Below are 14,113 nucleotides of genomic sequence, written 5' to 3'. Positions count from 1 at the left end.
GGTTGGAGTCGAGTGAAGGATATATATTTTTTGGGTTTGGTCAGGTCGGATGTAGGATATAGAATTTTCGGATCGGGTTCGGATGGAGCGTGTATATTTTCGGGTCGGGTCGAGTTGACCAAAAACTCGACCCTAACCTGACCCGTTGCCATCCCCATCTGAGTAACATATATTATCATTGATCGATACAATGTTGATGTAAACGTGCACGATAATGATATGGATTTGTATGTTTTTGACTTGACAGACGATCTTATTTGAATATTTTAGATATTTCGATCGCTAAATTAGTAGTTTTATAGAGTAATGAAAATGAATGATCATTTTTAAATTTATCATAAAAGGTATACTATTAATCTAACAAAATCATGAAATTTATATGTTTATCATATATTTTGTGATGTTTTACACATCATATTAAAATTTCATCATGAATCAATAAATTTATTGTAATGACTTTTATAATATATATAAAAAGTAATATTGCATTTTTATTAATATATGATTATTATTTTAAGTTTCATTAAAATATGGTTACTATTTTATTCTATTTATCACCTCACTACTCACTAGTTGAAACATCAAACATTGACATCCATTTTTTTCACACACAATGACATACAAAAATAACATAATAATACTCAAATTGGATCGACATACAAAATATTTTCCAATACAAAGTGAATTGAAACGAAGAACACTGTTCACTCTAAAAGCAAATACACTTAACATAGAACGTACAAGCTGCTCCCGATATCTCACATACACAACTATAGCATGAACAACATAGAATGTTTTCACTTATTATAATTATCAAACAAATTAATTATATAAATGCATGAATGAAGTTACCTTAATGGTTAGAGGATTTTTTTTTGTTTTTAGAGGTTATGGGTTCGAGGGTCAACGGCTGCAACATGATGATTAAATGTTCATAGTCAAATAATTGAGAGTATTTAAAACAAATATTAATCACCTCTTAATAAATTTTTTAATTATATACATAGTTTCATAATCCTGGAAATAGTATAAACCACCAGCTGGAATCGTCACCACACGAGCAGGAAGATTTTATTGGTGATTTAAGATACAATATCCCTTTATGACGATAACTACATGCACAATTAGATTTTAAAAGAACTAAGTGTACTAAAACCTTCGCCCAACTTGCGATCCAAAGAAAATAAAATTTGATAATCTTTCAACATGTGAGATTTTATTCAAATTAACTTTAAGCTCAAACAATAGTAGGTAACCTCAATAATTCATTCTCATAGCTTTCTAAAATAATTGTAGACTAACGTCCACCAATGTCAGGTGTGTGATACGATTCGATCCGTATTGGTTAAGGCGAAACCTTAGAACTTGAAGGGACAACTAAAAAAAAATTCTATCCCTTGTAATTATAAATTAACTTGAAAACTTAAAATTCAATCAAATTTTCTCTACAAGATCAAAAATTTTCCAATAATTTTTAAAATTATTATTAGTTTGGTATCTAGAATAAATCGTTTAGATAATTATCGAGATTTACAAAGAACCTCGATTAACTTAGAAGAATCTGATTAAGGATAAATCTAATAAAGGCACAATCAACACTTTTTGTCAATTACATTTTTCTCATTTATATTGATTAAAAAAAAGTTGAAAATATTAATGATGGTAATTGCCATAGTTCCTTCTTCTTAGGATGGTAATATTTGTCCGGATGGTAATATATCAGTAGTCTATATGACAATAATTGATTTAATAATTTCATTGCACGTTGATCATTCAACAAATACAACAGACTTCTAGCAAGAGTGAGGAATTTTTATCTTGTCTTTATTTGTTTTTTGTTCGAGACCATTGGACTCAAGTCATGTGTGCGCATCATTGATAGATATGTTTGTGCCTTACCTTTTAAATTTCGCGTGTTTACTTTCAAGGTTCAAAATTTAAATGATATGATCCATTGTAGATCTAGCTTCTTATTGATATATACACATTCATCTTAAAATTCGATTTTTCTAAAAAAATTACAAATTTTTTTAGGTATCCTAAGAATCATTCATTCGACTATAATCCCTCAACATAATTGTTGACGATTCTATTACTAACTAATTTGTTATATGATATATAGTCGGATCTAACCATTTAACTTATCAATAGCTATCAACCTAGGACTAAACAAAGACAAAAGAAAGGATATGAAATCCCACACCCAATTATCATCATTTCATTCAACCTTTTTTCGTACCGTCAATTGTTGGAAAAAATCGATAATTTTATAACTTTAAATGAGAAATTGATTCAAACGTTGTTGAGGAAAATGTAGAACCAATTATTGGTTTGTATATGTGCAGACGTGCACAATATGAATAACGTTAATGTTCGAACCAGTCAGACTCTTTGGGGGCGCTTGTGGATATTTTAACACAAATGTAAAATATTTTTCAAGGTTACTTTAATCAAAACAATAATTTTGGGAATTGTTTAATTACTAGATTCTCATTAATGCTTCATTAGGTCAAAAATTTCCAATTGTTCATAATATGAAATCCCTAAAAATATCGTATAAACATACTAGGTTAAACTCATTAAAAAACTCAAAAACAATTAAAAAATAATTTTCTTTTCTTCTCCTCTAGTTTTTTTTAGTGATAGACGAAGACAAGGAATAGTTCGTGATCTCGGCCGTTGTGCTACTGTGCGCTAATCATCTCGTTGTTCTATCGTGTGAGACAAACGACCAAAGATCTCGAGCACTAAGGAGTGACCAAAAATCTGTCTTAAGAAAACTACGTAGTTGCATGCCTCTCATTTTCATTCCAATCGTGTATTTATTTTACACTCATTTCAATTATTAATAAAATATTTTTTCATGTTATTAATCGTTTTTTATTGATTGATGTACACGAACTTTGCAATGAGATCCAGTGGCAGATCTAGAAATTAAAAAATAGGGGTCCAAAATTTTAATACCCTATTCTAAAAAAATTTGGGTATGAAAAATTTCTTATTTTTTTTTCTATTCCTATTAACAAATTAAACTAAATTTAACATTTTTCTCAAAATAATGGGTGTGCAATGGCTCCCCTATGGAGCCATGTACATGCGCCCCTAATGAGATCCTATCGTGGAATTAAATGGTGTTTATTGCAACTTGTGTGAATCAATTATTTAAATAAGATTTTATTTTTATTTTAACGTCTCAGATTATTATATTTCTAACACTCTTAAGACAAATTCTATCTTCTACATTTCTGAAAAATCTGAGACAATTCGAAAATCTTAGAAAAATCGTGAAAAGCAAATAAATTCGTTTTCGAGATTTATCCAGTCTTTTTAACGAGTTTGCTTAATTATCGGTAAAGTAACATTGGTTATTGATTTTGAAACGTTGATTTTGTTCGATAATACAATAAAAAATAAACGAGATTGATTTGAATCTTCATAATGATACATGAGCTTTTTGCAAATTGTTTTGCCGGCTCACGTAGGAAACAACTTCTGTAAATAAACAAATGCATGGTGATTAGCGCATGATGATTTACCTTTTGCAAATAAAGAATTAAAGTGATTCTTATTATGTTATAGTATTATTGGGGAATATCATTATGATAAGATTTTGCCTATAAAAGCACATATTATTCATGATATTATTATTATGGTATTATTATCATATAACATTTGACCTTTTAATATAAAAGATTAAATATGGCATGAATAAAGAATATCTTTGATATTGAATGATTGTGTTTTGGAAACACTATAAATTTTATTATAGTACTAATAATTTCTTTTGAGAAATTTTTTAGATACAAGTTAATTTTGACTTTAATCAAAGGCTTTAATTATTGGATTGCGAAAATTAAAATCAAAAGATTAATTTCTTTCGACCATTGGATTACAAAAATTAAAATTATAGGATTAGTTCCTTTTGATTATTGGAATCTGAAAAATTAAAATCAAATGATTAGTTCATTGTGATTATTGGGTTGCTAAAATTGAAGGATTAATTTCTTTTGATTTTTGTTGGTTAAACAAAATCGGGTTGCTATGGTATATCTTTTTCGGGTTTTAGTGCTATGAATCTCATCGTTTAACAGAATATAGAAACTTAAAAAAGGGAAATAAATCATTAAAATCTTAAATGATTCTAACATTGTAAGGAAAAAAATAGTTGGATTTATTTCCTTGAGAATCTTAAATGATTCTAACTTTGCAATAAAAATAAATAGTTGAATTTATTTTCTTGAGAATCGTCGAATAATTCTAACTTCGTAAGGAAAATAAATTGTCGAATTTATTTTTAGGAATCATGGATGATTTTATCTTTTAAAAAGAAATAAATTGTTAAATATATTTCTCGGGAATCTTGAATAAAGAAATAAATTGTTGAAATTTTTTTCTTATGAATCTTTAATGATTATATCTTTTAAAAGGAAATAAATCGTAGAATTCATTGTTCTTCCAGGGTATTTACTCTTTAATACCACAAATTCTTATCCATATATCATTTTCGGAATCATCGCTGAATAGATCTTCCAATGTCTTTATTTCATTTCCACGCTTCCACAATATCATACAATGCTGGCGTACTTGATTATTTTGTTCATAACCCATTGGAATTGTACACTATGTAAAGTCATCAGAGTTTCCAGACTTATCCAAATCACTTACTAAATCCTCAGTCATTGAGGTTACCTAGTTCATTTAGCAGTCATGTCCACTCTAGTTACTTCAGGATTTTCCAGGGTAATTCAAACGTTCCTGAATTTCAGATACATGTTGTACTTTTGTTCCATTCAATTTGGTCTTCGTGGTTGATTTGTCGAACAAACGTCCAATTCTTAGTACTGAATGCGATCTAGAATTAAGCTAAACTGAACACTTCCAAAATTTATCATCGAGCCAAACTTGAGAAGATGAACACGCATTCAAGTAATATCTATGCCATCCAGGTATTGACATAGCTTTAGGGTTGATCTACTCACTTAAATTGTGTTCCATTACTTTTAAAGGTAGTCCAACACCTATGCTTATTTGGATTCCTTAATTAATCCAAAACATTTACTTAGTTTAGGCCATAAGGTTATTTTGGTAATTTTGGTGTTCAGTTTTATTCCAATCATTACAGAGCTCAAGGGTATCCCATCATTCCTGAGCTTGGTGGTATCCTTGGGTCATTTCTATTACAGGGGTATTTTGGTCATTTTATAGATTCAATGTATTTTAATCTTTTTCTTCCGTCCGATCTTACTATTAAATTTAATCTTATCATTTATTTCAGTCATTTCGAACAATTCTGACAGCAGAATACCCCCGATAAATGATTCTTCAGGTATTTACTCATTACTCGAATATTTTCGGGTCAAGTGCCTTCTCAAATTTTACAAACGGAATATCATGAATTTTTCTGTACAAAGACAGGATCTTAACAATTAAATTCGTACTTAATCGAGTTAAGTACAAATTCTCAAAGTACTTTCTCATTTAGGGACAACTCAGACTATTTTATCTCTCAAGGGTATTTTTGTAATTTCTTAACCAAATAATTTCGATATTAGCTCTTAACGAATATAACTATAATTTAAAGATCCTATGGTTAATTGTTTTCCCCAACATTCTCTGATCTTGAAATAATTCCTTAACAGACTTCTAGTATATTGCTCAAACCCTCTTGGGGTTAAAAACCGGTTATCCAAAATATCCAAGTAAAACTAACATTTCTTATGCACATCAGTAGTTTTATCAGATCAATATGCCTTTTCAGAGTTATTAACCAACTTCCAGGGACAATTCTTGGTATCCTACAATATAAAGGTATTTTCGTAATTTTACCCTATCAGAATATTCTCATAATTTCCCATCCAAATACCTTTGATGAAATAATTTATATGATACAGATCTAAACTGATTCCTTTATCACTAAACACAGAACTTGTAATTTTAATTATAACAATTCCCCAGTTTCTTATCAAAGTCATTTGAACCATAATCAGTTACTGAACCTTTTTACCGTATTCAGATCGAGTGTAGAAATTAATCAACTCCAAAAAAGTGACCAACATTACCTTATTCATGCATTTACCAATATCAACAAATTCCAATAAGCATAAAGAGGTAGTAAAGTATTACCTCAATTTTCGTGCAATACTGATCGACCATTAAATTCCATTCGAACGCCCTCGATCTTGAAATTATCTTCCAATATTTCCTCGGATCCATACCAACAGAAATTACATAAAAAATGGAGCTTAATTATGAAAAACGGATCGAATCGGAAGATAAATCAGTGAAAAACAGCTTACCGAGTTCGAATTTGGTGAAACAGACTTTAGATTCGGATTCAGGACGTCGAAAGCATAAAATATGACTTTTTGAAAATTTGGAATTTTCGATCAAAATTAAAGTCAACGGGTTTGACTGGCTATTTCGAGGCCTTCGGGTCCGAATTTCGAAAAAGGGACTACATAATCGGATTTGGAACGTTGAAAAACGTCATGATAGGTATACTCGGTCAAAGTCAAAGGTCATTTAATGCCCGGCCAAAGCCAGTCAAAGTTTTGGTCAACTGTGGTCAACGCCAGTCAACGGTCCACGGTCAACGGTCGACCATTTTACACAAATATCACCCTAACAGAAATTAATTACCAAATTAGCCACATTCTACAAATATTTACTAAACTAACACCCAAATTTTACACAAATAGCACCCAAACATAAATTAATTACTAAATTATCACCTAGACTATGCCCACTCTCGGGGGATGGCGCTTGCGGCGCGTGAACAATAACTCGGTGTCGATAAATTCCCGGAAAAATTCCTAAAAATTATTTTAAGCGATTTTAAGGCACTTACAAAGCTCGGTTCACAATTTTGAATGGCGAAGAGCTCGATTTCGAAACGTCGAAAACTTTTATGGTTTCACCCCTCCACACGCCGGCAACGACGGAGAAACGGAGAACACCAGTGGATTCGGAACGATGCAAGGAACACAATGGTGCGGGAGATGTCATAAACGGATGACCGGATCGTCGTGAATCGACGAAAAACCAAATGAAATCGAGTTATTACCGATGATACTTCCGACTGAAATTAACGACGAACGGTGACAATTCACGATAAAAGGTTTAAGGGGTTTTGTTCCTCGGTCGACAACAAACATGTTGGTGGTTTCGGTTCGTCGATCAGAGGTCGAACGACGCGTAGATCGGAGTTGAAATGAGGGTTGTTAGAGAGGGAAAACTGGAAATTTTCCTTTATGGTGAACCTGCGTACGGGGGTTTATAATTCATGATATATAAAAAATGGGTAAACCAAGAGTTTAGTCACTGAATTTCTTGCACTTCTTAAAACGGTCTGCCAACTTTGAAATTTTACAATTTAATCCATCGTTTCTTTCAAAATACCAATTAAATCTACCACTTTATAATTTCTTAAATTTATCCCCTAAATTGGGGTGTTACAATTCTCCCATCCTTAAAAGAATTTCGTCCTCGAAATTCATTCATGTCACATAATTACATAAATGAAACTTCCATCAGTTCTTTCATATCTTTCATATAACTCTTATAGAAATATGGATCATCCACTAATTCTTAACTAGTTGAGTATACATTCTTATCAGAACTCTCCCTCATTTCAATAAAATAATCATAACAGATTTATCCTTGTTGAATCAATTTAACCTTAGTTACGAGAATAGGCTCATAGAGCGGTAGCATATCCCAATTTCATTTTTGGAGTCGGGTCAGCATTTCTCGGATATTTAACTCTCACATGGCTCGTGAGGTACTTTACATCATTTAGATAGATGTTACTGGTATTTATTTTTGTACAAGTATAGCCTTAACGGATAGAAACTTTGGTTTACTCATTACAGATAGGGACTCAGCCCTGAAGTTCCAGCTCAGAGAGGTACGATTGCAGTCTAGGGACATGTACTGATCAGATATATTTTGACATTAGACCGGCCGATCTATCTTGAAAAATTTTGACTCAAACCATAGCTTTGATACCACTAAATGTAACCCCCTCAGACCAATGTGGTTAACCCGATCAGATCTAGAGTGTCACATTAGGGCCACCGGAGTGACCCAATGTAAAAATAGCGGAAAATTTAAAACTTTTTTTTTATCAAAACATATAAATTCATAAAATCATTAATCGATATGTAGAATTAAAACAGATTTTCAGACTCACATATAAAACAAAATACAATTACATGCCCCCTAATCACATGTACCGTACTCTACAAATAGCACCGAAAGGACTCCCTTACTGATGACGATAGTTGCACTGGTACAATTCTTTTAACCTGAAAAGATGAGTAACAGAGTGAGCTTTGAAAAGTTCAGTAATAGAGAACTACCAGATGATGCTGAAGAATGTGCAGATACATATAAACATACATTTCCTTATTGGTTCAGATATCTACAGATTTTTTAGGCTGAGCTAAGGTCCATTGATATCGCAGGTAGTAACATATAATATTCATTTCAGATGGAAATATTTCGGATGTCTAGGTTCAGGAGATCAGAATAGGTTTTCTAGTGTGTTCCCGTAAAACCAATAAAAAGATACAGATCTTTTAATACATATATATATACCCCCATCTGTTCACATCATAAATATGTAGGTTCCCCAGAACCATACACCCAACCGCACATGCCATTTAGACCCTGAGCACAAAGCCGAGGAGTCTGCAGATAATATTCCTCCAACAATAAACCCCCATATAAAGCATTTCTCCGTCGATAAACGGAGATATCAAAAATCAATACATAATTCAGATCAGATATCATAACATAATCCATGTTAGGAATCAGAACAGATTTCAAATCAGATATCAAAATAGAATTCAAATCAGATAAAATATTCATATAAGTAGGGAACACACTAGAGTTTCCAGATATTATTTAGAGATACAAGATAATCTTATCGGCTAGAGAAACAGAAATCTTCAGTTTACCGATAGAATGTCGGGAATTAGAATCACTATTAAAAGAGTTTGTTAACTGACAAAATCATCAGTTATTCATAATATGTTTATAATGATCATCTTATTCGGACATTTATCGGAAGCTCTACGTAATCAGAAGGGTATTCAAAATCCTTTATATATGAGTTACTTATATTTTTATACATGACCAGAGTGATTTGAGCTGATAAGGAATAACGAAGATTCAGGACCTTTACAATCTATGTCGATTGATCAGATTATCGAACAACTCTTAGATGAATAGTTCCAGAACTAATGCTTGTCAATGGTTCAATTCATTGTTCTTCCAGGGTATTTACTCTTTAATACCACAAATTCTTGTCCATAGATCATTTTCGGAATCATAGTTGAATAGATCTTTCAATGTCTTTATTTCATTTCCACGCTTCCACAATATCATGTAATGTTCGCGTACTTGATTATTTTATTCATAACCCATTGAAATTGTACACTATGTAAACTCATCAGAGTTTTCAGACTTATCCAAATCACTTAATAAATCCTCAGTCATTGAGGTTACCTAGTTCATTTAGCAGTCATGTCCATTCCAGTTACTTCGGGATTTTCCAGAGTAATTCAAACGTTCATGAATTTCAGATACATGTTGTACTTTTGTTCCATTCAATTTGGTATTCGTGGTTGATTTGTCGAACAAACGTCCAATTCTTAGTACTGAATGCGATCTAGAGTTGAGCTAAGTTGAACACTTCCAAAATTTATCATTGAGCCAAACTTGAGAAGTTGAACACGCATTCAAGTAATATCTATGCCATCCAAGTATTGACATAGCTTTAGGGTTGATCTACTCACTTAAATTGTTCCATTACTTTTAAAGGTAGTCCAACACCTATGCTTATTTGGATTCCTTAATTAATCCAAAACATTTACTTAGTTTAGGCCATAAGGTTATTTTGGTGTTCAGTTTTATTCCAATCATTACAGAGCTCAAGGATATCCCATCATTCCTGAGCTTAGTTGTTTTGATTATTTACTTGTAATGAGAGAGATTTATGATAAGATGGTATACTCAACTGGTTAAGGATTAGTGGAGGATTCGTATTTCTATAAGAGCTACATGAAAGATATATATATATAAAAAGAACTGATGGAAGTTTCATTTATGCAATTATGTGATATGAATGAATTTCGAGGATGAAATTCTTTTAAGGATGGGAGAATTGTAACACCCCAATTTAGGGGCTAAAATTAAAAAAAAATATAAATTGGTGAGTTTAGTTGGTATTTTTGGATGAAATCGGGGATTAAATTGCAAAATTTCAAAGTTGGAAGACCGTTTTAAGAAGTACAGGAAGTTCAATGACTAAACTCTTGGTTTACCCATTTTTTATATAGGATGAATTATAAATTTCTTCTCCCCGTGCGCAGGTTCTCATTTTTTCCAGTTTTGTCTTCTCCAACTACCCTCATTTCAACTCCGATATACTCGCCGTCCGACCTCCGATCGACGAGCCGAAACCACCATCGTGTTCGTTGTCAACCGAAGAACAAAACCCCTCCAACCTTTCGTCGTGAATCATCTCCGTTCGTCATTAATTTCTGTCGAAAGTATCGTCGGTAATAACTCGGTTTTAGTTGGTTTTTCATCGATTCACGACGATCGGGTCATCTGTTTACGACACCTCCCGCACCATCGTGTTCGTTGCATCGTTCCGAGTTCGCCGGTGTCATCCTTGGTCTCCGTCGACGGTGGCGCATGAGGAGGTGAAGCGGTCAAAGTTTCTGATTTGTTGAAATCGAGCTCTCCGCCGTTCAAAATTGTGAACCGAGCTTTGTAAGTATCTTGAAATCGCTCAAAATAATTTTTAATAATTTTTCCGTGATTTTTAGGCAGTCGGAAAGGGCCCCACGCGCCCCCACGCGTCGCCACTGTGCGTGGGGATGGTCCAAATGACCGGTTTGACCAGTTTTGGTGCATAGTTGACCGATTTGACCGGTCATAACCCGACCCGACCCGACCCGTTTACCCGACCCGTTGACCGTTGACTGGCGTTGACCACTGTTGACCAAAACTTTGATTGGTTTTGACCGGGTATTAAACGACATTTGACTTCGACCAAGTATACCTATCCTGACATTTTTCGACATTCCAAATCCGATTCCACTATCCGTTTTTCGAAATTCAAACCCGAAGGCCTCGAAATTGCCGGTCAAACCCGTAGACTTTGAATTTGACCGAAAATTCTAAATTTCCAAAAAGTCATATTTTATGCTTTCGACGTCTTGAATCCGAATCCGAAGTCCGTTTCACCAAATTCGAACCCGGTAAGCCGTCTTTCACTGATTTATCACCCGATTCTATCCGTTTATCGCAATTAAGCTCCGTTTCTGATATAATTTATGTTGATATGTATCTGAGGAATTATTGGAAGTTGAATTGAAGATCAAAGGCATTCGAATGAAATTTTTATGGTCGATCAGTATTGCACGGAAATTGAGGTAATACTTTACTACCTCTTTATGCTTTTTGGAACATGTGAATATTGGTAAATGCATGATTAAGAAAATGTTGGTCTCATTTGTGTAGTTAATTAGTATCTACACTCGATATGAATGTGGTAGAAATTCAGTATCTGAATACGGATTGAATGATTAATATAAGAGATTGAAAGATTGTTAGAATTAAATTAAAAGTTTGTGATTAGTGATAAAGAAATCAGAAATGGATTTGTAAATTATATTTTATATCATCAAAGGTTAAATGTTAAAGGTACTTGGATGGGAAATTATGAGAATACTTTGGTAGGGTAAAAATATGAAATTACCCTTATATTGGAAAATGATAAGAATTGTCCCTAGAAGTGGATTAATAAATTTGAAAAGACATATTGATATGATAAATATATTGATGTGCATAAGAAATGTTAGTTGTACTTAGAAGTTATGGATAACCGGTTTTTAACCCCAAGAGGGCTTATGCAAGATACTAGAAGTCTGTTCAGGGAATTATTTCAAGATCAGAGAATGTTCAAGAAAGCAATTAATCATAGGATCTCTAAATTATATTATTTTCGTTAAGAGATAATATCGAAATTATCTGGTTAAGAAATTACAAAAATGCCCTTGAGAGATAAAATAGTCTGAGTTGACCCTGAATGAGAAAGTACTTTGAGGATTTGTACTTAACTCGATTAACTACGAATTTAATTATTAAGATCCTATCTTTGTACAGAAAAATTCATGATATTCCGTTTGTAAAATCTGAGAAGGGACTTGACCCGAAAATATTCGAGTAATGAGTAAATATCTAAAGAATAATTTATCGGGGGTATTCTACTGTCAGAATTGTTCGAAAGGACTGAAGGAAATGATAAGATTGAATTAAATAATAAGACCGAATAGAGGAAAAAGATTGAAATACCGTGGATCTGTAAAATGACCAAAATACCCCTGTAATGGAAATGACCCAAGAATATCACCAAGCTCAGGAATGATGGGATATCCTTGAGCTCTGTTATGATTGGAATAAAACTAAAAACCAAAATGACCAAAATACCCTTATGGTCTATATTAAGTAAATGTCTTGGATTAATTAAGGAATCCAAGTAAGCATAGGTATTGGACTACCTTTAAAGGTAATGGAAAATAATTTAAGTGAGTAGATCAACCCTAAAGCTATGTCAATACCTGAATGGCATAGATATTACTGGAACATGTGTTCGTATTCTCAAGTTTGGCTCGATGATAAATTTTGGAAGTATTCAGCTCAGCTCAGCTTTAGATCGTATTCAGTACTAAGAATTGGACGTTTGTTCGACAAATCATCCACGAATACTAAATTGAATGAAATGGAAGTACAACATGTATTTGAAATTCAGGAACATTTGAATTACTCTGGAAAATCCTGAAGTAACTGGAATGGAGATCACTGCTAAATAAAATAGGTAACCTCAATGACTGTGGATTTAGTAAGTGATTTGGATAAGTCTGGAAACTCTGATGAGTTTACGTAGTGTAGAATTACAATGGGTTATGAACAAATTAATCAAGTACGTCAGCATTTCATGATATTGTGGAAGTGTGGAAATGAAATAAAGACATTGGAAGATTTATTCAACGATGATTCCGAAAATGGTCTATGGACAAGAATTGTGGTATTAAAGAGTAAATACACTGGAAGAACAATGAATTGACCAATCGACATGCATTAGTTCTGGGAACTATTCATCTAAGAGTTGTCTGATAATCCGATCAAGTCACATTCTGAATAACTGATGATTCTGTCAGTCATTGAACTCTTTCAATAGTGATTCTGAATTCTGATATTCTATCGGTATACTGAAGATCCGTATTCCTCTACTTGTTAAGATTATCCAATATATTTGAATACTATCTGTAAATTCTGGTGTGTTCCCTACTCACATGAATATTTTATCTGATTTTCGATTTGAATTCTGATCTGATACTTGACATGGATTCTGATCTGATATCTGACATAGATTCTGATCTGATACTTGACTTGGATTCTGATATGATTCTTGACCTGGAGTTTGATATGATACTTGACCTGATTTATGTTTTGATTTTTGATATATCCGTTTACAGACGGACATATTTACTTGGGGGGTAATGTTGGAGGAAGTATACTTGTAGGCTTCTCGGCTGTGTGCTCAGGGCCTTATTTACCGGTTCCTCGGCTGTGTGCTCAGGGCCTACTGGACTTGATGATGGGTGTATGGTTCTGGGGAACCTACACAATTTGGACTTGTTGGATGGGGGTATATATATATATATATTTATATGTTTTAAAAGATCTGTATCTTTTTACTGGTTTTATGGGAACACACTAGAAAACCTATTCTGATCTCCCGAACTCAGTCATCCGAAATATTTCTCTGAACTGAAATCTCATTGTCCGTTACCACCTGAAATATCAGTAGGATCTCTGCTCAGCATAAAAATCTGTAATGTTCGGAAAAAATAAGGAAATATATATTTATTTGTATCTGCATGTTCATCAGCATCATCTGGTAGTTCTGTATTACTGAGCTTTCCAAAGCTCACTCTATTACTCACATTTTCAGGTTAAAAGAATTGTACCAGTGCATCTATCGACTTCAGTAAGGGAGTTCGTCCGGTGTCGTTGCAGAGTATGGTACATGTGA

Source organism: Hibiscus syriacus, unplaced genomic scaffold (assembly GCF_006381635.1).
Source record: "Hibiscus syriacus cultivar Baekdansim isolate YM2019G1 unplaced genomic scaffold, ASM638163v2 tig00110482_pilon, whole genome shotgun sequence".
Taxonomy (NCBI): Eukaryota; Viridiplantae; Streptophyta; class Magnoliopsida; order Malvales; family Malvaceae; genus Hibiscus; species Hibiscus syriacus.
This window is presented reverse-complemented; position numbering follows the sequence as displayed.